The sequence below is a fragment of the Capra hircus genome, chromosome 16 (genome assembly GCF_001704415.2).
Source record: "Capra hircus breed San Clemente chromosome 16, ASM170441v1, whole genome shotgun sequence".
Lineage (NCBI taxonomy): Eukaryota > Metazoa > Chordata > Mammalia > Artiodactyla > Bovidae > Capra > Capra hircus.
The window spans coordinates 44,499,729-44,523,485 of NC_030823.1; the positions used below are offsets into that span (position 1 = coordinate 44,499,729).

At 46.3% G+C, this 23,757-nt stretch overlaps 1 protein-coding gene and 1 non-coding gene across 3 annotated transcripts in view; one reads left to right on the plus strand and one right to left on the minus strand.

Moving 5' to 3' along the window:
• The window catches only part of CAMTA1 (calmodulin binding transcription activator 1), a 979,917-nt gene that overhangs the window by 333,963 nt on the left and 622,197 nt on the right, over nt 1-23,757 (minus strand). The window lies entirely within an intron of this gene.
• TRNAG-UCC lies at nt 7,397-7,469 on the plus strand. Its single transcript has one exon. It is a non-coding gene; the product is annotated as a tRNA-Gly (tRNA).

Here is a 23,757-nt window from a genome sequence, read left to right on the forward strand (position 1 = left end):
CAGCTCCTGTCAAGGGTGACCTCAGCCTTCAGAATTGTCCCTGTCATCAATAAAGTCTCCTTCGCTTGAGGCCTTTAATTTAATTTCCTCCTAATTCTTTAAAGGCTAGTGATTCTCATCAAGTCAATGAGCTGCCTTGAGTGACCAGAGCATGCGCGCCAAGTGCAGGGGATGCAGGCCCACCCACGACCGGAGCTCAAGTGCACGGCCCGCCAGAATGCAGGAGAGATGGAGAGGGGGCTGGGAAGATCCAGAAACGCCCCTGAACCAATTCAGTCCTGTCCTTACCCAATTCCACCTTACTGAGGAAGTTGACTATATTTCCCATTCACTTGGAAATCAGTTGAAATGTATGCTTTCTACTTTCCTTCAAGGAGGAGAAAGCTGTGAGATAAAAAAGCTCCGGCCATATCCCCTGTTGAAAAACACGAAGCTTTCAGTCACCTTCCCCATCAAAGTTCCTGTCCCATGGCAGCGGCTGAGCTCCCACAGGCAGGGTATCAGCTCCTTCCTGGGCTGTTTTTGGTGACCAGGTTCAGGCTCAGCCCTCAGACCTGTTGGGAAGGTTCCTTGAGCTTAGAATGTTGTGCTGTGATGTGACTGAAACCAAAATGCTTGGGGGCCCCTCCCCAGGTGCTCTGGAGAGAATCCTGGGCTGGGGAGTTAGATGTTCCCCTCTGAGAAGAAAAGTTATTTATTTCTCACTTGAAAGCTAAATGAGGTTGTCCCCATCTCATCCTGGACAAAATGCTTAACTTCTGATTACATGACCTTGGGCAGGTGCACATGACCCTGGGCAGGTGAGTTAGCCTCTGAGCCTGTTTCCTCCCACGGAGACAGTAATCACTTCTCCCCACATGCTGCTGGGAGGGGTCAGTGCTATCTTGCAGAGTGTCGAGCACGCACTTGGTCCAGGTGATGGTCACTCAGCGTCAGCCTTCAGGATTGCTGTGGCCTGGGAGGCACGTGGGACCCTATAAGGGGAGGACCTCGGCAGGTGGGGTCCTCATGCTTGTCCTTTCCCACCAGGGAAGCCTGGGTATCCTTCCCCAGACTGTTCAGTGGAGGGACTGGGGGCTGGTGGTCACAGTGGGTGGACTGGTGATGGCAGGGGCGGGGATGGCAGTCTTTCCTGAGCAAGGACAGGGAGACCAGGAATTTCCAGATGTTTTGGGCTAACAGTGGGCTCCCCATGGAGGCAGAGCTTTCAGACACAAGCTGCCCATCTTCCCCACTGGCCCCTCCTGGTCCCCTCTGTTCTGCATCTGGGAATACTAGTGCATGAAGAGTAGTCCCAGCCTACGGCCTCTTAGTACATTGACCTGCCTCCCTCTCCAGCTCCTGGTGGCTCAAGGCTGGGAGAGCGGAGTCACTGGGCTCGTGAAGCTCCTCCCCCCAGGCTGCCATCATCACTCTTGGAGAGAAGGACACAAGCAGGCACTTGGGGGGAACTTCATTACTACCCATTGAGGGCTCACGCTAAAGCCCCTGGCTGTGCACCTACCCAGGCCCATTACTGGAAGGGAGAGTGGCCCATGGGACCATGTCTTAGGAGGGGATTCTAGCCAGGCAGAGGTGCCACCTACGATGGCTCCCACCACACCCTCCCCACCTCCCAGTGGCCTCCTGTGATGCTTCCATGAGGGGCTGAGGGGCACAGAACATAAAGAAAGCAGAAGCCAGGATGAGAGAGAGCGAGGGCTGAACAGACCTGCTCTGATTTCTCTCTGTGCCACTTGCGACCATCTGGTGTAAAGGGGACCCCGATGGCCCAGAGGAGCACCAAATCCTGCCCCCTGGCTGGCCTCCTGGGCAGAGCAGGGATGGACAGAGTGGATTCTAGAGTGTCACGCAGGAGCAGCAGCCCCATGGCCCTGATTCTGACTTTCTGTGAGGGCCAGGATCTCTGGCCCTGTCCTAATGTCATCACTGGTTGCCACCTGGGTCCTCTGTGGATGAAGACAAGTCCTCCTCTGGGAGGTGAGGCCATCTGTCCTAAATGCAGGGGTAGCCCAAGGCAAAATGGGATGTAGACTAACACTGCCCTGGCTCCCTCCCTTCCGTGGGGGCCATCTCCTGCCCCTAATGCCCTACAAGGACCTCACTGGGCCAGATACACACCTGCGTCAGACTCCCCATGGTCCCGGCGTCTAGCTCTGAAGGTATCTGTTCCCTCTCCCTGAGTTCCCTCCCCAACATCCCCGCCTACCAACAGGTGCTTGATGGTAATTAGGCAAGAACACATTATTGAAAACCTATGTGTGTGATTGTGCAGCAAAGTCACCAAAATCTGTTCAGAAGGGTTTGCTCGACCAATCAGTCTTCAGTGAATCAAACAGTGTTTAGTAATCATATAATAACAGCCTCCCAAGTGCCATCACAGGGCTTCCCTGGTGGCTCAGCTGGTAAAGAACCCACCTGCAATGTGCGAGACCTGGGTTTGATCCCTGGGTTGGGGAGATCCCCCGGAGAAGGGAAAGGCTACCCACTCCATATTCTGGCCTGGAGAATTCCATGGACTGTATAGTCCATGGGGTCACAAGGAGTCGGACACGACTGAGCAACTTTCGCTCACAAGTGCCATCACAAGCCCAGCTGGGCTGGGGCTCTGGGTTTAAAGTGGGAACAAGTTCCAGGGGCAGCTGGTTGGAGCCTGAGATTCAGAAGTGACAAGCGCCTCCCTCCTAGTTAATCCAACTCAAACCCCACACTCTCAGGCAGGTGTACTTGCTAAGGGGCTAGTTTCTGCACAAATAACTCAGAGATAAAACCAAAGGAGAGTCGTGTGAGTTTGTCTGAAAAGCCCACACACCAAAGACCTGCAGCCATTGGTGGGGCAACAGCGGGCTGTCTGGTCAGCCCCGTGTAAGCATGACCGCATGGTCACACAGGAGGGGTGGACTGGAAAGCGGAGGGAAGAGGCAAAACCAAGGGCACCACTGACAACTCCAAGGGCACCTTCCTAATGCCACTGGTAAAAGAATATTTTAAACTCTTCCTGCTCCTGGCTATGCGTCTCAAACATGATAGCCTCTGGGCTTCTGTTCCATCTTTTGGGAACATTCAGTGCTACTTAACTGCAGTACAAATTGGCTCGCTACAGTCTTCTCCTTCCTTGCCAGATTCTGGGGTCTGGGGTGCCTGGGGATCAGAGACCATGAATGCTGGGTCATGCTCCCTGAGGCCATCCCCTCCATGGCCAAGGTCTCTGCATAGACCACATCCTGGGGGTTCCCCTTCCCATCGTCCTGGTCCAAAGGGATCTGGAGATGGAACCAGATTTGCAGGTCATGGGAGGAATGGGCATGGCCAAGGCAGTTCTGCTGCAGAAGCCCCAGCTCTGCACTCAGGCAGGACCCTCCACCCTGACAGCTGAACCTCTGTCCTGACTGCTCTCGAAACCTCACACTGCAGTTCTGGGGTGAGGTGTGCTGGTGGTCAATTCCACTATCAACTGCAAACAGTCCCCACCATCAGGGAGCTATGTACAGAGAGACAGTCCCTCCAGGCCCCTGCAGCTGGGAGGTGCTATCTCAGCCATCACCCCGTTCTCACCCAACTTGAGTCACACTTGTTACATCTCAGACCCCAGCTTGGGGCTAATTCTATCCTGTTGTTCATGGAGGCCTCACACTCATCCACTGTGGTGTTCTTCCCGTTTATAGATTAGATAATCTGTAAATGAGGCTCAGCAAAAAGAACTCACACGTCCAAGGTCAAAGCCTGTTGTAAGTGAGGCATCAAGCTTTGAGGCCCTCCTTGAGGACCCCAAGTCTGGTACTGTTTCAGGGACATCAGACTCCACTGTGGAGTCAGAAGGTGGTGCTGGCTGGTACAGATGCTTAATGAAGGCCACGGCCAACAACCACCCCCCAACAGCGACTCTCACTTCTCAACTGCAGTGAATACCAGGTATATATGCAGTGAGTGCCAGTACTGCATAATTGCACTGATCTCACATCCTAGCAAAGTAATGCTCAAAATTCTCTAAGCGAGGCTTCAACAATATGTGAACTGAAAACCTCCAGATGTTCATGCTGGATTTAGAAACAGCAGAAGAACTGGAGATCAAATTGCCAACATCCGTTGGATCATAGAAAAAGTAAGAGAGTTTCATAAAAATATCTACTTCTGCTTTACTGAGGATGCCAAAGCCTTTGACTGTGTGGATCACAACAAACTGTGGAAAATTCTTGAAGAGATGGGAATACTAGACCACCTTACCTGCCTCCTGAGAAGTCTCTATGCAGATCAAGAAGCAACAGTTAGAACTGGACATGGAACAATGGACTGGTTCCAAATTTGGAAAGGAATATGTCAAGGCTGAATACTGTCACCCTACTTACTTAACTTATATGCAAAGTACATCATGAGAAATGCCAGGCTGGATGAAGCACAAGCTGGAATCAAGATTGCATGGAGAAATATCAATAACATCAGATATGCAGATGACACCACCCTTATGGCAGAAAGTGAAGAGGAACTAAAGAGCCTTTTGATGAAAGTGAAAGAGGAGAGTGAAAAAGCTGGCTTAAAACTTAACATTCAGAAAACTAAGATCATAGCATCTGGTCCCATCACTTCATGGCGAATTGATGGGAAGCAATGGAAACAGTGACAGACTTGGGCTCCAAAATCACTGCAGATAGTGACTTCAGTAATGAAATTAAAAGACGCTTGCTCCTTGGAAGAAAAGCTATGACCAACCTAGACAGCATTTTAAAAAGCAGACACGTTACTTTTTGACAAAGGTCAGTTTAGTCAAAGCTATGGTTTTTCTAGTAGTCGTGTATGGATGTGAGAGTTGGACCATAAAGAAAGCTGAGCACCAAATAATTGATGCTTTTTTTTTTTAGTTTTTTATTTTTTAAATTTTAAAATCTTTAATTCTTACATGCGTTCCCAAACTTGAACCCCCCTCCCACCTCCCTCCCCATAACATCTCTCTGGGTCATCCCCATGCACCAGCCCCAAGCATGCTTTTAAACTGTAGTGTTGGAGAAGACACTTGAGAGTCCTTTGCAAGATCAAACCAGTCATTGCAGGCGGATTCTTTACCAACTGAGCTGTCAAGGAAGCCCTGAAGGAAATCAGTGCTGAATATTCATTGGAAGGACTGATGCTGAAGCTGAAGCTCCAATATTTTGTCCACCTGATGCCAAGAACTGACTTACTGGAAAAGACCCTGATGCTGGGAAAGATTGAAGGCAGCAGGAGAAGGGGATGACAGAGGATGAGATGGTTGGATGGCATCACCTACTTGATGGACATGAGTTTGACCAAGCTTCTGGAGTTGGTGATGGACAGGGAAGCCTGGCTTGCTGCAGTCGACAGGGTTGCAAAGAGTCAGACACAACGGAGCGACTGAACTGAACTGATAAAGCTCAATGCTGCCCCATCTTTAGGATATTTTTACCTCAGCTCAATTGTAAAATTAACGGATAAATTATTATTGTACTAAAAAGACTTTTACTTTATGCTGATCATTAAGGAAGGAGGCTTCATACTCCAGCCTGGTTACAGAGACTTGAAATTGCTTATATTAATCTCCTTGTTCTGCAGGAATGGACTCTCTCAAAATGTGTTTTAAATTGTTTTCCAAAGGAACAGAAGGCTGTGAGGAGGGGGCTGGTGGCTAAGAGTGGCCCTATACTTCCAATGGGAAACCCTTAGCAAGACTCCTGGGAGACCCCATGGGGACCCAGGGCCCTCAGTCCAGGATGGGGTCCCTGGACACCCTCCAGCACAGATGTCCCCCAACCAGACAACACAGACGGTGCTGTGGCACTTCCAGTCCGAGAGCTCTTGTTCTCCATCAGCTTCATGCCCAGCAGCAGGCCGACCTCGTGGGTGAACAGACAGAGGGCTGTCGCTGCCCCAGGGTGCCCACCATCCTCTGGGGAAACCAGAAAAGTCACCTATGCCAGGGGATGTTGGAAGCTAGTCTCTAAATCCACGTGGAATTGCTCAGAGTGCCATGGGGGGTGTTGCAGGTGCCCTTTGGAGAGGCATAAGTAGAAGGGTAACAGCCACACAGCAAAGGCAACAGGGGAAGGAGCAACCTGAGGATGGGGTCAGAAACCAGGCTGGGATGTGCCCATGGGCCAGCAGAGCCACAGACTGGGCCAGAGTGCAGGGGGTATTGGGGAGAAGTGAGATGAAGACAGGTCAAAACCACGACATCAGATAAGGTAGGCGTCAGGTCAATGAGCAAAAAATGAGGCCAAAGAGACACTTTATGATGTTAAAGGCTGCCATTCCCAGTGAAGATACAACTGTTAGAGACCAAATTGAAAAAACAGCAACCTTAATAAAGTGGAAATTAAAGAAGATGAGTGGAAAAGTAGAAACACACTAATGACAGAAGACTGTAATTCTCTTGCTCATTCTAAGATAGATAAAGGAGACAGAAATATGTGAGAACAGAAATATAGAAGACGGAGCAAGATCAATCGCAATTATTGAAGAGAAAAATTACAAATGAGTCATTACCCTCTGACCCAGCAAGCCCGTTTCTGGAATTTATTCTTTAGATATATTCAGAGTACAAAATGATACATGCAGAGAAGTAGTCCCTGAAATAATGTTTCTTACAGCAAAATATTAGAAACAATAATACTTATGGTACCTGTACACACTAGAGTATTATGTTGCATTAGAAAGAATTAAAAGGGGAAAAAAAGAACAAGGAAATTCTCTATGTACCATGGAAAACGTTTTCTGGGATTCATCATTAAATGATAAACCACAGGTCCATCATGGTGAATATATAAATGGGCAAGAAGTGTAAGAAAGTAGGAAAGTAAGTATACACGGGCTTCCCAGGTGGCGCTGATGGTAATGAACCCGCCTGCCAATGCAGGAGACACAAGAGACCCAAGTTCCATCCCTGGGTTGGGAAGATCCCTTGGAGTAGGAAACAGCAACCTACTCCAGTATTCTTGCCTGGAAAATTCCATGGGCAGAGAGCCTGGCAGGCTACAGTCCATGGGGCCACAAAGCATCATTTCTGACAAAGTGACTAAGCACAAGCATATATACTTGCAGCTGTGCATAGAAATGTTGGAATAATACAATAAAATCAATACAGGTTGCAACACATACCTTTCTATAAAACGTCACTTTGAATTTTGAGCCATATGGATACGTGAATGTGCTGGCCGAACAGTGACCATCTAAAAATGCCCACATCCTAGTCCCTGGAACCCATGACTATGCACTTCCTGGCAGAAGGGCCTCAGCAGGTGGGAACAGAGTTGAGGTCCCTAAGATGGGACGGTTATCCTAGGTCATCCAGGAGAGCCCCAGATAATCTCATGCATCTTTAAAAACAGAGACTCTACCATGCTGAGATGAGAGGGAGCTGTGACTACAAAAGAAGAACCAGAGAGGGACGTCCCTGGTGGTCCAGAGGTTAGGACTCTGCGCTTCCACTGCAGGGGGCCCAGGTTCAAACCCTGGCTGGGGATCATAAGATCCCACATGCCGTGTGATAAGACAAAACAAACAAACAAACCTGAAAACAACAGACAAATATACAAACAACAACAACAAAAAACTCTCTGAAGAGAGAAGGGTCAGAGAGATACAACACTGGTGGCTGTGAGGATGGAGGAAGGGGCCATGAGCCAAGGACTGTGGGCACCTCCAGAATTTGGAAAAGGTAAGGAGTTTCCTCTGGAGCCTCCCACCCTGTCCACACTTTAGCCCACTGAGAATTTAGCCCAGTGAGATCCATATCAGACATCTGACTTCCACAACTTTGAGATAGTAAGTATGTGTGGTTTTAAGCCATTACACTTTTGATAACTTGTGACAGCAGTCACAATTTATCAATAAATTAATTAACAATTCATTTATTAATAAATATTCAACAATAAATCATTTATTAATAAGTAACATATATTAATAAATAATTAACAATTAATTATTTAAAATTAAATTAAAAACATCAAGAAGACATTTTTAGCTTGTCCCACTGGTCTGGCTCAGACACTGCTGGTGGTGAGAAGCCCCTGGGTCAAGGCTGAGTGGGTACACAGCTCACAGTCCTGTCCTTACCTCGACATCCCAGGAAAACCCATCTTGGGTTCACACAAGGACCTGGGGACAAGGTGAGAGCCAGGAGTTCAGATACCCCAAGCCAGGAGTAGCCCTGGGAGGGCACAGTCCTTGGAAAAAACCTTGTCTGGTGCACAGCTCTCATGACCTGTGACCACTTGGCAAGAGAGGCCAGGCTTAATGGGAAGACAAGTTTGTTGCTACAGAGTTAGAAATGCTGCTTTGTTCAGGCAGCTTTTGAAAGTCTGCCTGGAGGGCCTGCTGATGGCCAGGACAGGACAGAGTTAGTGACTCACAGCCTGGCTGGGCCCAGAAGGTGTCCACAGGTCCATTCTGCCCAGACCCTCTTTGGAAAAGCCAGGGCAGAGCTGCAGCAGGAAGGTCAGTGAATGTGGCCAGGGCTTCTGGGGAGGCTGGGATCCTGGGGCTGTTGGGGGGGCAGCCCTGGTCAGCACAGTGTCTGGAGGCAGGTCTGACCATGGTTAGGGCAGATGGCAACAGGCCCGGGTGGAAGGGTCAATGGTGGAGCAGCCTAGGGCTGGGGAGGAACCCAGAGTGCCCAGGTCATGGGGAGAAGGGAGGAAGAGCCTCATGGGCTTGTGAGCTGGAGCTTATTTCCTAAACCAGAGAAGCAAACACCATCCTCATCGAGGCTGACTTGCAGCCCAGGTGGCAGCTTGGACCTAAACACTGTGACAGGGAACTTTGTTCCCACTGCCCTTATGTCATCATCTGCTTGTGACTAGGAGCTGTCACCCTTACCCAGAGACCTCTGGGAGCATAAGGGTCTGGCCAGATGACTGTAGTACCAGAGCTTTGGGGTCATGACCAGCTCCCATTCATCCTTAAAGACCTAGTGTCACCTCCTCCAGGAAGTCTTCCTGAGGAACTTTCCTCTCCCCTATCCTCCCTATGACCACCTGCAGAGATCTCTACCATTAGGCTTATCCACACTGCTACTTTTGCATCTGCCTCCCTCACTAGGTTATGAGCTTCTGCATAATTAATACTACTTACCATTCATCTTAGTATCGCCAATACCTAGCATAGTACCTGGCGCAAAACACGTGGTCACTCACCTATTCATTTATTCTCTAAGCACTTACTCTGTGCCGGGGACTATTTTGTGAATGAAAGAATCATGAATGGATGCTAGTTCACAGGCTTCATTCCCACGATAGACGATGCTTTGAGAACATTTCCTACTGACAGGGTCCAGGCAAAGATGCCGTCTGAGTGAGGGGCCACTGGGCGACTGAAGGGACCACTTGCAAGGTTGGTGTGATGGGTTCTGGACTTCACTTCTTATCCAGTTTAAACAATGAGGTCATGAGCAGCACCCCAACTCCCCCAATTCTCATTCCCCAGGCTCTTCACATTGATGCTCACTGCCAGTCTAGCGAAAGATCCTCCCAAGCCTACTTCAAACCTCACAGAAAGAAGAGGAAGGGGAAGCTGAGAACCCCAGGAGAAGCAGGGCATCACTCAGCACGGCTGAGCCCCCACCCTGACCAGGGCAGCTGATGGGACTGTGACCTCAGAAAGGAATCCGATGTCTTAATGCCTATGGTTTGGAGTACAGGATGGATCACCAATCCCAATGAGGATGGAGCACCAGTGGTCACCTGCTGCTGGGAGGCTGACAGGTGCTGGTGATCGCCTACTATGGTGGATGGTGAGGAGGGAGGGCTCCCAGGGTCTCTGGGTGGGCAGGAGAGAAAGGTGATGGAGAGGGTGCCCTCCTGGGGGCAGGGCACAAGCAAAGGAGTCCCCCCATGGTCTGAGCCTGCCTGAGAGAGTGGCTGGAGGCAACTGTATTCACTCCCACACACCTACGCCCTCTGAGATGCAAATAATAACAGCTGGATTAGAGGAAGACATGAAAACAACTTGATCTCAACCACGTGAGACCACTCATGCCCAAGAGCTGAGGCCCCTGCCACCTTAGTCCCTCATCTTTAATGCTCCTGGGAACAACAGGGGAGCAGGTGGCTCCATCCTTGTTTTAGAGAGTGGAGAACTACAGCCAGAGGCTGGTGACTCAGAGTCAGGTGTCAGAGTGATAACCAAGGGACTCAGCTTCAGGCTCTGCTCCTGGTGCCAAGGAAACAGTCTGGGTGGGGTGGGGACACTGCGTATGGAGCCAGAAAGAACTGAACTCAGCCCAGTACACAACAACCAGAAATCAATCACATTTCTACACGAAGGCAATGCACACCTAGAAATAGGTAAAAAAATCAGTATCATTTATGATAGCAACAAAAATATACCCAAACATTAGGAATAAACCCAGCAAAATATGTGATTTATATGCTGAAAACTACAAAAAAACTGGTGAAAGAAATCAGAAAAGACCTAAATCATTGGAGACATAGTCCATGCTGATGAGTTGGACTACAATTCTACATCTACTGACTATTTTAGTAGTGTTAAGATGCTAATTCTTTCCAAATAAATCTATAGATTCAATGCAATCTCAATCAAGTTCCCAGCAGGATTTTCATTTTGGAGAAATCAACAAACTGATTCTAAAATTTCTATGGAAACACAAAGGAAATGGAATTGTTGAAGCAATTTTGAAAAAGAAGAATGAAATTGGAAGACACACACTACCTAATTTCAAGACTTACTATAAAACCACAGTAATCAGGACAGCATGGAATTGGCAAAAGTACAGATATCAATAAGTAGAGTCCAGAATTAGAAGTATCCATATATGGTCAATTGATTTTCAACAAGAGTACAGAGGCAATTCAATGGGGAAAGGACAATCATTTCAATAAAAGGTGCTGGAAAAACTGGATATCTATAAGCAAAAAAAAAAAACAAAAAACAAAAAACAAAAAACCACTCTGGCCCATACCTCATACTGCATACAAATATTAATGCAAAATAGATCATAGACATAAAACCCCAAACTAGTAAAAGCAAAGAAAATTCTTGTGATCTCAAGTGAGGCAAAGACAGCTTCAATAAGATTTCACAAGCATGATTCATAAAAGAACAAGTTGACAAATTTGACTTCATCAAAAATAAGAATGAACATCTGTTCTTTGAAAGACATTGTTAAAAGAGTAAAATAAGACACAGACTAGGAGAAAATATTTGCAAATCACATATATGATCAAGGACTTGTAGCTAGAAGGTGTAAGGAACTCTCACCCTCGCCTTCTCCAGCTCAGTCCAGGGGTCTGTTCTTTACATCTGTGTCTCCTTTGCAGCCCTGCAGATGGAGAAGTCTTGAGCCTACTGTAAAAATAAGACTGAAAACCAGAAGCAGGAGGCTTAAGTCCAAATCCTGAGAACACCAGAAAACTTCTGACTCCAGAGTTCATTAATCGACAAGAGCTCATCAAACACCTCCATACCTACACTGAAACCAAGCACCACCCAAGGGCCAACAAGTTCAGAGCAAGACATACCATGTAAATTCTCCATCAACACAGGAACATAGCCCTGAGCTTCAATATACAGGCTGCCCAAAGTCACTCCAAACCCACTGACATCTCATAACTCATTACTGGACACTGCATTGCACTCCATAGAGAAGAAATCCAGCTCCACCCACCAGAACACCGACACAAGCTTCCCTAACCAGGAAACCTTGACAAGCCAGCTGTACAACCCCACCCACAGTGAGGAAACTCCGCAATAAAGAGAACTCCACAAACTGCCAGAATACAGAAAGGCCACCCCAAACACAGCAATATAAACAGGATGAAGAGACAGGAATACCCAGCAGGTAAAGGAACAGGAAAAATGCCCACCAAACCAAACAAAAGAGGAAGAGATAGGGAATCTACCTGATAAAGAATTCCGAATAATGATAGTGAAAATGATCCAAAATCCTGAAAACAAAATGGAATCACAGATAAATAGCCTGGAGACAAGGATGAAGAAGACGCAAGAAAGGTTTAACAAGAACCTAAAAGAAACAAAAAGAGTCAATATACAATGAATAATGCAATAAATGAGATAAAAAACACTCTGGAGGGAACAAATAGTAGAATAATTGAGGCAGAAGATAGGATTGGTGAGGTAGAAGACAGAATGGTAGAAATAAATGAATCAGAGAGGAAAAAAGAAAAATGAATTAAAAGAAATGAGGACAATCTCAGAGACCTCTGTGACAATGTTAAACGCCCCAACATTTGAATCATAGGAGTCCCAGAAGAAGAAGACAAAAAGAAAGACCGTGAGAAAATACTTGAGGAGATAATAGTTGAAAATTTCCCTAAAATGGGGAAGGAAATAATCACCCAAGTCCAAGAAACCCAGAGAGTCCCAAACAGGATAAACCCAAGATGAAAGACCCCAAGATGCATATTAATCAAATTAATAAAGATCAAACAGGAAGAACAAATATTAAAAGCAGCAAGGGAAAAACAACAAATAACACACAAGGGGATTCCCAGAAGGATAACAGCTGATCTTTCAATAGAAACTCTTCAGGCCAGGAGGGAATGGCAGGACATACTTAATGTGATGAAAGAAAATAACCTACAGCCCAGATTACTATACCCAGCAAGGATCTCATTCAAATATGAAGGAGAAATCAAAAGCTTTACAGACAAGCAAAAGCTGAGAGAATTCAGCACCATCAAACCAGCTCTCCAACAAATGCTAAAGGATCTTCTCTAGACAGGAAACACAAAAAGGGTGTATAAACCCAAAACAATAAGTAAATGGCAACGGGATCATACTTATCAATAATTACCTTAAACGTAAATGGGTTGAATGCCCCGACCAAAAGACAAAGACTGGCTGAATGGATACAAAAACAAGACCCCTATATATGTTGTCTACAAGAGACCCACCTCAAAACAAGGGACACATACAGACTGAAAGTGAAGGGCTGGAAAAAGATATTCCATGCAAATAGAGACGAAAAGAAATCAGGAGTAGCAATACTCATATCAGATAAAATAGACTTTAAAACAAAGGCTGTGAAAAGAGACAAAGAAGGAACTACATAATGATCAAAGGATCAATCCAAGAAGAAGATATAACAATTATAAATATATATGCACCCAACATAGGAGCACCACAATATGTAAGACAAATGCTAACAAGTATGGAAGGGGAAATTAACAATAACACAATAATTGTGGGAGACTTTAATACCGCACTTCACACCTATGGATAGATCAACTAAACAGAAAATTAACAAGGAAACACAAACTTTAAAAGATACAATAAACCAGTTAGACCTAATTGATATCTATAGGACATTTCACCCCAAAACAATGAGTATCACCTTTTTCTCAAGTGCACACGGAACCTTCTCCAGGATAGACCACATCCTAGGCCAAAAATCTAGCCTTGGTAAATTCAAAAAAATTGAAATCATTCCAAGCATCTTTTCTAGCCACAATGCAGTAAGATTAGATCTCAATTATAGGAGAAAAACTATTAAAAATTCCAACATATGGAGGCTGAACAACACGCTGCTGAATAACCAACAAATCACAGAAGAAATCAAAATATGCATAGAAACAAATGAAAATGAAAACACAACAACCCAAAACCTGTGGGACACTGTAAAAGCAGTGCTAAAGGGAAGGTTCATAGCAATACAGGCATACCTCAAGAAACAAGCAAAAAGCCAAATAAACAACCTAACTCTACACCTAAAGCAACTAGAAAAGGAAGAAATGAAGAACCCCAGGGTTAGTAGAAGGAAAGAAATCTTAAAAATTAGGGCAGAAATAAATGCAAAAGAAACAAAAGAGACCATAGAAAAAATCAACAAAGCCAAAAGTTGGTTCTTTGAGAGGATAAATAAAATGACAAACCATTAGCCAGACTCATCAGGAAACAAAGGGAGAAAAATCAAATCAATGAAATTAAAAATGAAAATGGAGAGATTACAGCAGACAGCACAGAAATACAAAGGATCATAAGAGACTACTATCAGCAATTTATGCCAATAAAATGGACAACCTGGAAGAAATGGACAAATTCTTAGAAAAGTACAACTTTCCAAAACTGAACCAGGAAGAAATAGAAAATCTTAACAGACCCATCACAAGCACAGAAATTGAAACTGTAATCAGAAATCTTCCAGCAAACAAAAGCCCAGGTCCAGATGGCTTCACAGCTGAATTCTAGTAAAAATTTAGAGAAGAGCTAACACCTATCCTACTCAAACTCTTCCAGAAAATTGCAGAGGAAGGTAAACTTCCAAACTCATTCTATGAGGCCACCATCACCCTAATACCCAAACCTGACAAAGACGCCACAAAAAAAGAAACTTACAGGCCAATATCACTGATGAACATGGATGCAAAAATCCTTAACAAAATTCTAGCAGTCAGAATCCAACAACACATTAAAAAGATCATACATCATGACCAAGTGGGCTTTATCCCAGGGATGCAAGGATTCTTCAATATCCACAAATCAATCAATGTAATACACCACATTAACAAACTGAAAAATAAAAACCATATGATTATCTCAATAGATGCAGAGAAAGCCTTTGACAAAATTTAACATCCATTTATGATAAAAACTCTCCAGGAAGCAGGACTAGAAGGGACACACCTCAACATAATAAAAGCTATATATGACAAACCCACAGCAAATATTATCCTCAATGGTGAAAAATTGAAAGCACTTCCCCTAAAGTCAGGAATAAGACAAGGGTGCCCACTTTCACCACTACTATTCAACATAGTTCTGGAAGTTTTGGCCACCGCAATCAGAGCAAAAAAGGAAATAACAGGAATCCAAATCGGAAAAGAAGTAAAACTCTCATTGTTTACAGATGACATGATCATCTACAGAGAAAACCCTAAAGACTCCACCAGAAAATTACTAGAGCTAATCAATGAATATAGTAAAGTTTCAGGATATAAAATCAACACACAGAAATCCCTTGCATTCCTATACACTAATAATGAGAAAATAGAAAGAGAAATTAAGGAAACAATTCCATTAACCATTGCAATGAAAAGAATAAAATACTTAGGAATATATCTACCTAAAGAAACTAAAGACCTATATATAGAAAACTATAAAACACTGGTGAAAGAAATCAAAGAGGACATTAATAGATGGAGAATTATACCGTGTTCATGGATCAGAAGAATCAATATAGTGAAAATGAGTATACTATCCAAAGCAATCTATAGATTCAACGCAATCCCTATCAAGCTACCAACGGCATTTTTCACAGAGCTAGAAGAAATAATTTCACAATTTGTATGGAAATACAAAAAACCTTGAAGAGCCAAAGCAATCTTGAGAAAGAAGAATGGAACTGGAGGAATTAACCTGCCTGACTTCAGGCTCTACTACAAAGCTACAGTCATCAAGACAGTATGGTACTGGCACAAAGACAGAAATATAGATCAATGGAACAAAATAGAAAGCCCAGAGATAAATCCACGCACCTATGGACACCTTATCTTTGACAAAGGAGGCAAGAATATACAATGGAGAAAAGACAATCTGTTTAACAAGTGGTGCTGGGGAAACTGGTCAACCACTTGTAAAGGAATGAAACTAGAACACTTTCTAACACCATACACAAAAATAAACTCAAAATGGGTTAAAGATCTAAATGTAAGACCAGAAACTATAAAACTCCTACAGGAGAACATAGGCAAAACACTCTCCGACAAAAATCACAGCAGGATCCTCTATGACCCACCTCCTAGAATATTGGAAATAAAAGCAAAAATAAACAAATGGGATCTAATTAAAATTAAAAGCTTCTGCACAACAAAGGAAACTATAAGCAAGGTGAAAAGATAGCCTTCAGAGTGGAGAAAATGATAGCAAATGAAGCAACTGACAAAGAATTAATCTCAAAAATATACAAGCAACTCCTGCAGCTCAATTCCAGAAAAATAAATGACCCAATAAAAAAAATGGGCCAAAGAACTAAACAGACATTTCTCCAAAGAAGACATACAGATGGCTAACAAAGACATGAAAAGATGCTCAACATCACTCAATATCAGAGAAATGCAAATCAAAACCACAATGAGGTACCATTTCACAGCAGTCAGAATGGCTGCGATCCAAAAGTCTACAAGCAATAAATGCTGGAGAGGGTGTGGAGAAAAGGGAACCCTCTTACACTGCTGGTGGGAATGCAAACTAGTACAGCCACTATGGAGAACAGTGTGGAGATTCCTTAAAAAACTGGAAATAGAACTGCCATATGACCCAGCAATCCCACTTCTGGGCATACACACCGAGGAAACCAGAATTGAAAGAGACACATGTACCTCAATGTTCATTGCAGCACTGTTTATAATAGCCAGGACATGGAAGCAACCTAGATGTCCATCAGCAGATGAATGGATAAGAAAGCTGTGGTACATATACACAATGGAATATTACTCAGCCATTAAATAGAATACATTTGAATCAGTTCTAATGAGGTGGACGAAACTGGAGCCTATTATACAGAGTGAAGTAAGCCAGAAAGAAAAACACCAATATAGTATACTAATGCATATATATGAAATTTAGAAAGATGGTAATGATAACCCTGTATGCGAGATAGCAAAAGAGACATAGATGTATAGAACAGTCTTTTGGACTCTGTGGGAGAGGGCGAGGGTGGGATGATTTGGGAGAATGGCATTGAAACATATCTAATATCATATGTGAAATGAATTGCCAGTCCAGGTTTGATGCATGATACAAGATGCTCAGGGCTGGTGTACTGGGATGACCCAGAGGGATGGTATGAGGAGGGAGGTGGGAGGGGGGTTCAGGATGGGGAACACATGTACACCCGTGGCAGATTCATGTTGATGTATGGCAAAACCAATACAATATTGTAAAGTAATTAGCCTCCAATTAAAATAAATAAATTTATATTAAAAAATTTTTTTAAAAAAGAAAGCATAAGGAACTCTCAAAACTCAATAGTTAGAAAAAATAAGAAAGCAAACAACCCATGGAAAAATGGGCAATAATAATTTGAACAGACATCCTCCAAGTAGGTATGCTGCTGCTGCTGCTGCTAAGTCGCTTCAGTCGTGTCCGACTCTATTCAACCCCATAGATGGCAGCCCACCAAGCTCCCCCGTCCCTGGGATTCTCCAGGCAAAAACACTGGAGTGGGTTGCCATTTCTTTCTTCAATGCATGAAAGTGAAAAGTGAAATTGAAGCCACTCAGTCATGTCCAACTCTTAGCGACCCCATGGACTGCAGCCTACCAGGCTCCTCTGCCCATGGCATTTTCCAGGCAAGAGTACTGGAGTGGGGTGCCATTGCCTTCTCCACCAAGTAGGTATATGTATGGCCAATAAGCTCAAGAAAAGATGCTCAACATCATTAATCACTGTTGTTGTTTTCGTGTCCGACTCTTTTGCAGCCTGTAACCCAACATGGACTGTAACCCACCAGGCTCCTCTGTCCATGGGATTTCCCAAGCAAGAATACCAGAGTGGGTTACCTTTTCCTTCTCCAGGATATCTTTCTGAGCCAGGGATAGAAGCCAAATCTCCTGCACTGGCAGGCAGATTCTTTACCACCGAGCCACCAGGGAAGCCCCTCCACTGGTCATTAGGGAAATACAAATGAAAATCACAATCATATACTAACTACCAAATATCTATTAGAATCACTCAAAACATGACAATACCAAATGCTGGCAAGGATATGGAGAAACCAGAACTCTGATACACTGCTGATGGACACGTGAAATGGCAATCTTTTGGGGAAACAGTTTGGCTGTTTCTTAGAAAGTTTAACAAATTTACCAGATGACCCAGCAATTTCACTCCTAGGAATTTACCCTAGAGAAATAAAAACTTATGTTTACACAAAAACCTGTATATGGCTGCTTATAGCCCATTACTTGTAATAGCCCCAAACTAGAAACTGCTCGGATATCCTTCAACAGGCAAATGGATTAATGAACTGCTGTGTATCTGCACCACGGAATACCTACTGTTTATAATACAAAGGAATCAACTGTTGATACATGCAACCACATGTATGAGACGCACAATCATTATGTTCAGTGGAAGAAGCCACACTCAGAAGGCTACGTTCCATATGGTTCCTTCATAAGGGGCTCTGGAAGAGGCAATGCAATGGGGACTTTAAATATTTCAGGGATTGGGATGTGGGGAGGGCTTGAGACTCAGGGATATTTCCTGCGGTGATGAAAAGGTTCTATTTCCTTTTTTAAAATCCCCAGATTCTTAACTGCCTTTTTTGTACAAAATCAGGGTTTTGTAATTTCTGTTTTAAAAAATATATTTTATTTTGGCTATGTAGGGTCTTAGTTGATACACTTTGGCTTCTCTGGAAGCCCACCTTCTTCAGCCCAACTTCTCTGGAGTTGTGGTGTGCTCTGAAGCCTGTGGGCTCAGTAATTGTAGCTTGCAGGCCTTTGTGGGATCTTAATTCCCTGACCAGGGATTGAACCCATGTCCTCTGCTTTGAAAGGCAGATTCTTAACCACTGGACCATCAGGGAAGTCCCAAAGCTCTATGTCTTGATTGTGGTGGTGATGACAAGGCTCCATGCGTATACTAAAGCTCTCAGAACTAAACAAAAGGGCAGGGGGGTGGTGGTGGTTTATTGTATCTTCTTGAGATATGCAGGAGACCAAGAATTTCCAGGCCATGTGACTTGGGGCAGGGGTCTTTCTGAGCAGCAGTTTCCTTATCTGTATAAAGGGTATAATGAAATAACTTAGGGACTGCCAAGGATGAGCTAAAGGTGTGCCTATGTGCTCTGAGTAAAAGGTTCCATGAAACATCTAGACACTTGAACGCAGGAAACTATCCTCAGCACCAGGGAACAAGCTGGACATGCCACCCAGCTCCTTCCCATGTGGGAGCCCAGAAGTGACCATCTTGAGAGGAATGGCCACTCCATCCTGGCAGCCCAGGCAGTGTTGAGATGTCTGACCCAGACCCAGCCCAGACAGAGGTTCTTGACTGCAGTATATGACACCGCCAGGCTGCAGGAAGATCCTCATTCCTAACAGGAGCTTGTGAGGAAGATTTGCTCTTTTTCTTTATAAACTTGGTGGTGGGGGTGGAGGTTGGTTTATAGTCATCTCTCATTCCTTCTTTGGTACTGAGTGTTCACCAGTACCAGGGTGGTGCCCCTGCCAGGAACTTGTCATGGGTGGGTGTCTATGTTAACTATGCTTTCTCATTTTCTATATTCTTGAGGCTCTGGCACCTGGGTCCCTAATGACCTAACATGGGAGGGACTTGCCCCTCCACGTCTAGTTAATTCTTGTCTAGCACAGGAGTGTGCCTTTCATATGCAAACCAACCAGTCCAGGGCCCATCCTGAGAACCACTTCCTCTCTCTCGCTCCAGGAAGCAATACTCCTTTGCCTTAATCATCCCAGGGTCAGCACCAGACAGCTTGGACAGTCCTCTACCCAGAGTCCACTGAAATTACTCAAACTGGCCAATCCTAAGCCTGCTTACACTGCCTCACTGATGCCTTCCAGTGGAAACCATAATAAAAGCTCTTGTCCACAGTTTCCTCCTGTTCCATCTTCTGACCAGCCCTGGTGCTTCCCCACATGGACCTACACTGCATCCCGATTCTAGGTGCCCAGGAGTACAAGCTTCTCTACCACAGTCATTTCTGTGTCTGCATGACCTATGGTGCCAGATTAAAACAGAACTTGGAAGCACATTAAAATAATGTCTAGAGAGTAATCAGTGGCACAGGCATTATTATCACTTCTATTTTATACAGAGGGGAACTGAGGCCCAGAGAACAGAAATCATCTGCAGTGTCCCAAGGCTGGTGAGCAGCAGTGTCATTCTCAGAGCCTCAGTCTGTCTGCTTCCCAAAGCTGGTACCTGCTCCTGCTGCTGGCTCCATGGACGGCCACGGTGTGTGTCACACAAGGAGTGACACCCACCACGTGGATGCAGGTGGAATGCCAGAAGGAAGCTGGTGTGGAACGTGGGGCTAGGCTGCCCACCTGCAGAGTCTTCAGTGCATGGGGGAGGGGTGGGAAGGGACCAGCACGGTACTATCCTCAGACTTTTGGCTCTGCCAGAGCTGCACCACAGGTAAGAGGCAGGTGAAGGTGAGTGAGTCCCTAATTCAGGGCTGCAGGCCAGGCAGTAGGTAGGTCTACAAAAGTTACGCACATGCTGAAACAGTGGATGGTGATCAACAGTGCCTGTGTGCTAAATTAGTTCCCTGGACTTGGAAAGCAAGACCCCTGCTGATGTGGATCCCCTCGACTGACCTTGACTGACCCCGCCCTGACTCCTCCCATCTGGACTGAGCATCCTGTCTTCTCCAAGGCTTGAGACGTCCCCAAGTTTCTCCTACCTGCATCCCCTCTTCCCTTGGTCTCAACCCCTCCCCAGTGTTTAGATTCCATACTTTCCTGTCTGGACCACTGTGAGGGGGTTCTGTCACCACCTGGAGAATAGGTCTTCCCATCCTGGCTCTCACCGTGGCCCCCCACGACCCCCCACATGCTAAGTAAAATTTATTACCCACCCACCAATTGCCCACACATGTCTCACTGGAGCCTCGTCCAGGGCAAATTGGCAGAGAAGCTGCGGTGGTGCTCAGCCAGAGGCACTCAGGTGGAGCCACACACCTAACCTTCCTGCTCAGCCTGGGACAGGTGGTACCCGGGAGCCACTCCTCTCTGCTTTCTCCCCACTCTGGTCAAAGAGCTGGCTGCTTATAAGAGGTGCCAAGGGAACGTGTTAGATATGCTGACAGCAACGGTCTGGATACCTGAGCCCTCTGGGACCCAAAGAGAACCAGCAGGCACTGCAGGAGGGAATCCAGGCAGAGATCAGAAGCAAAGGAAGTGACCCCAAAGAGACAGGCTGAAAAGGATGGAGCCGGGAGCCACAGGCCGGGGAGAAGAGGCTTGGGGAGAGCTCCTCCTTCAGGAGACTGAAGAACCATCTCATACTAGAGTAGATGCCAAGGAAGCCCCACTAGGCCAAAGTGTGCAACACGGGCTGAGCAGCTCCAGAGTCCTGACCCTCCTGTCCTTCACTTGGTCTGCCCCACCTCCTTTCACTCATGGAGCACCTGTACAGTGCTGGGAAGCTCTGGGCCTGGCGCCGGCCCCACCCTGGCCACACACGCAGGCCTAGGCAGAGAGAAAAGTGCGGGTCCAGGGCACACTGCCCAACCAGAAAAGAGTGGGTGCAGGGGTCCAAGGCCCTCCAGCCATGCTTTGGGCATCTGGCTCAGCCAAGGGCCTGGCTTCTCTAGGCAGGAAAGGGGAACTGCCAACTGGAAGCAACAAACGCTCTGCTGAACTCCCAGCTGTGACCGGAAGAACATAACCAGCAGGTGCATCCTCAGCGGGAGCCAGGTGCTGTCCCCAGGCCATGGCGGCCAGAGAGGTAGGTTGGTGGCCAAGCACCCTGGAATGGGAAGTCCGAGGCCAGGACGTGCACCAGAGCCCCAGGACGGTGTCTCCAACGAAGGCTGGGCCACCTCCGCTTCCAGCTTCCCAGGACCATCCCTCCCAGGACGTTCCCTCCAAGAAGAGAGAGGGTGTTTTTGTTTGTTTTTAAATTTTTTATGTTTTGGCTACATTGCACAGCGTACGAGATTTTAGTTCCCCGACCAGGGATCGAACCTGTGCCCCTTGCAGTGGAAGAGCAGCGTCTTAACCACTGGACCACCAGGGAAGTCCAGAGAGAGGATGTTAAAGCCTTCCCACCTGATGACAGGGACGTTTGAATTTTGTGACATGAGAGTTCTGTTCACCTAACAACGATGACCACAGAGCAACGTGACACCCCACACCTGCTAGAGCTAAACGTCTCCTGTGTGTCATCCCACTGAACTGTCACAAGGACCTTATGGGGAAGGGACTGTGTCCCTGTTGCCCAGATTAAAAACTTGCTCTTTCCAGTGGCAACCTGCCCCAGATTAGTGGTGGGGCTGGGAGCTGAACCCTCCAAGGTCCCACATCACAAGCAAAGACAGACACGTGTCCCCCGGGACGGAGGAGGCAGCCCTGGGAGGGGAGACCATGAGGATTCTGAGGGCAGCCTTCATAAACGGTTCCAACAACAGAAAAGGGCTTTCCAAGCATTATCTGCCAAAAAGCCAAGTGAGGAGGAGGGAGGAGAAACAATAAAAGCAAAGATCAATTGTGCTGAAGAGAAGGTGGCAGGAAGACGGATCTTGCTGGAAATTCCTTCTGACTGGACTCTGCCAGGATCAGGGTATTTTTCATCCCAAGATTAAGCAAAATTCTTTTCCGTCATAACCTCCTACCCATCTGTGTCCAATCTCCCACTCTCATTTCCAGAACATGCACATTTAAAAATCTATTCTGCAGGTTTGTATGTGTGTGCTTGGGTGAAGGACGCTGCTTCCTAGCTTGAAGATGAGCAGAGGAGCGCGGGAGACCTTGAGAAGTCGGAGCGCAGTCCCCTACCCGCCAGGCTGGGAGGGCGTGACAGTGACAGGGTTCAGGGTGCTGGGACCCAGCCTGCTGGCAGGGGGCGCTGTAGTCGTGGAGCCCAGAGACCGGGCCTGGCTTTTGCAGAACCTGACCAGCTAGGAGAGGAGAAGCCGGGATTCTTCATAAGGATCGGACTTGGAACGTGAGGGTGGGGAGAATGATGTCTCCTGGTTCAGGACTGTGAGGATGGTGATGTTGCTGTCACTATGTGAGAAAAAGAAATCAGTCCTGGTGGTGTTGATAGCTGAGAGCTGAGGGCTGGGAATTAAGAGGCTCTGGTCTGAGGGTGTTCAGTGAGGGGGTGGGGGTGGGGGTCGGTCACGAGAGCCTGTGAGATTCCCCAGGGTTAGAATATACAGACCTGGAGAAGGAAGGGAGGAGGACAAGGGCAGGGTCCCCAGGGACCTGGACATTCAGGAGATGTCAGCAAAGGAGTGTACACGTGCCCACTTGCACACGCTCAGTTATGTCCAACTCTTTGCAACCCCATGGACTGTAGCCCATCAGGCTCCTCTGTCCGTGGGATTTTCCTGGCAAGAATGCTGCAGTGGGTTGCCATCTCTTTCTCCAGCGGATCTTCCCAACCCAGGGATCAAACCTGTGTCTCCTGAGTCTCCTGCATTGGCAAGAGGATCCTTCACCACCAGCACCACCTGGGAGGCCACACACCAGCAAAAGGAGACTGGGAACCAAATGGGTAGCAAGATAATGTGGCAGTGAAAAAGAAAAAAGAGAAATCAATTTTTCTTTCTCTTCTTTCCCTTTCCTGAGAACCAAAAAGATAAACAGAACAGTGAATAGGCCTGATCACTAGTAGTTTTTACATCAACTGTTCCTAATCTGGGGATTCCCAGGTGGCTCAGTAGTAAAGAAACCGCCTGTCAATGCAGGAGATGCAGGTTGGATCCCCGGGTTGGGAAGATCCCCTGAAGGAGGAAATGGAAACTCATTCCAGTATTCTTGTCTTGGAAATCCATGGACAGAGGAGCTGGTCTCAAAGACTCAGACACAACTGAACAGAAGTGTATACATGTTCCTAGTCCATAGTCCATAAATTGTTTCCTTTCCTCACAGCAAAGAGGGAGGTGTGGTGTGATGCCAGGGGTGCCTGGAGTCGTATGTACCCCTTGGGCACATGGAAAGATGCTCAAAGTGCACAGGACGGTACAGAACCACCAGCTGAGCCTCGGGTTTCCAATCAGGCCGTCAGAAGCACTTGGAGCCAGGAGGCAGGACATGGATGGAGTGGCTGGCAGGGTGGGGCCAGAGCTGAGCTTTC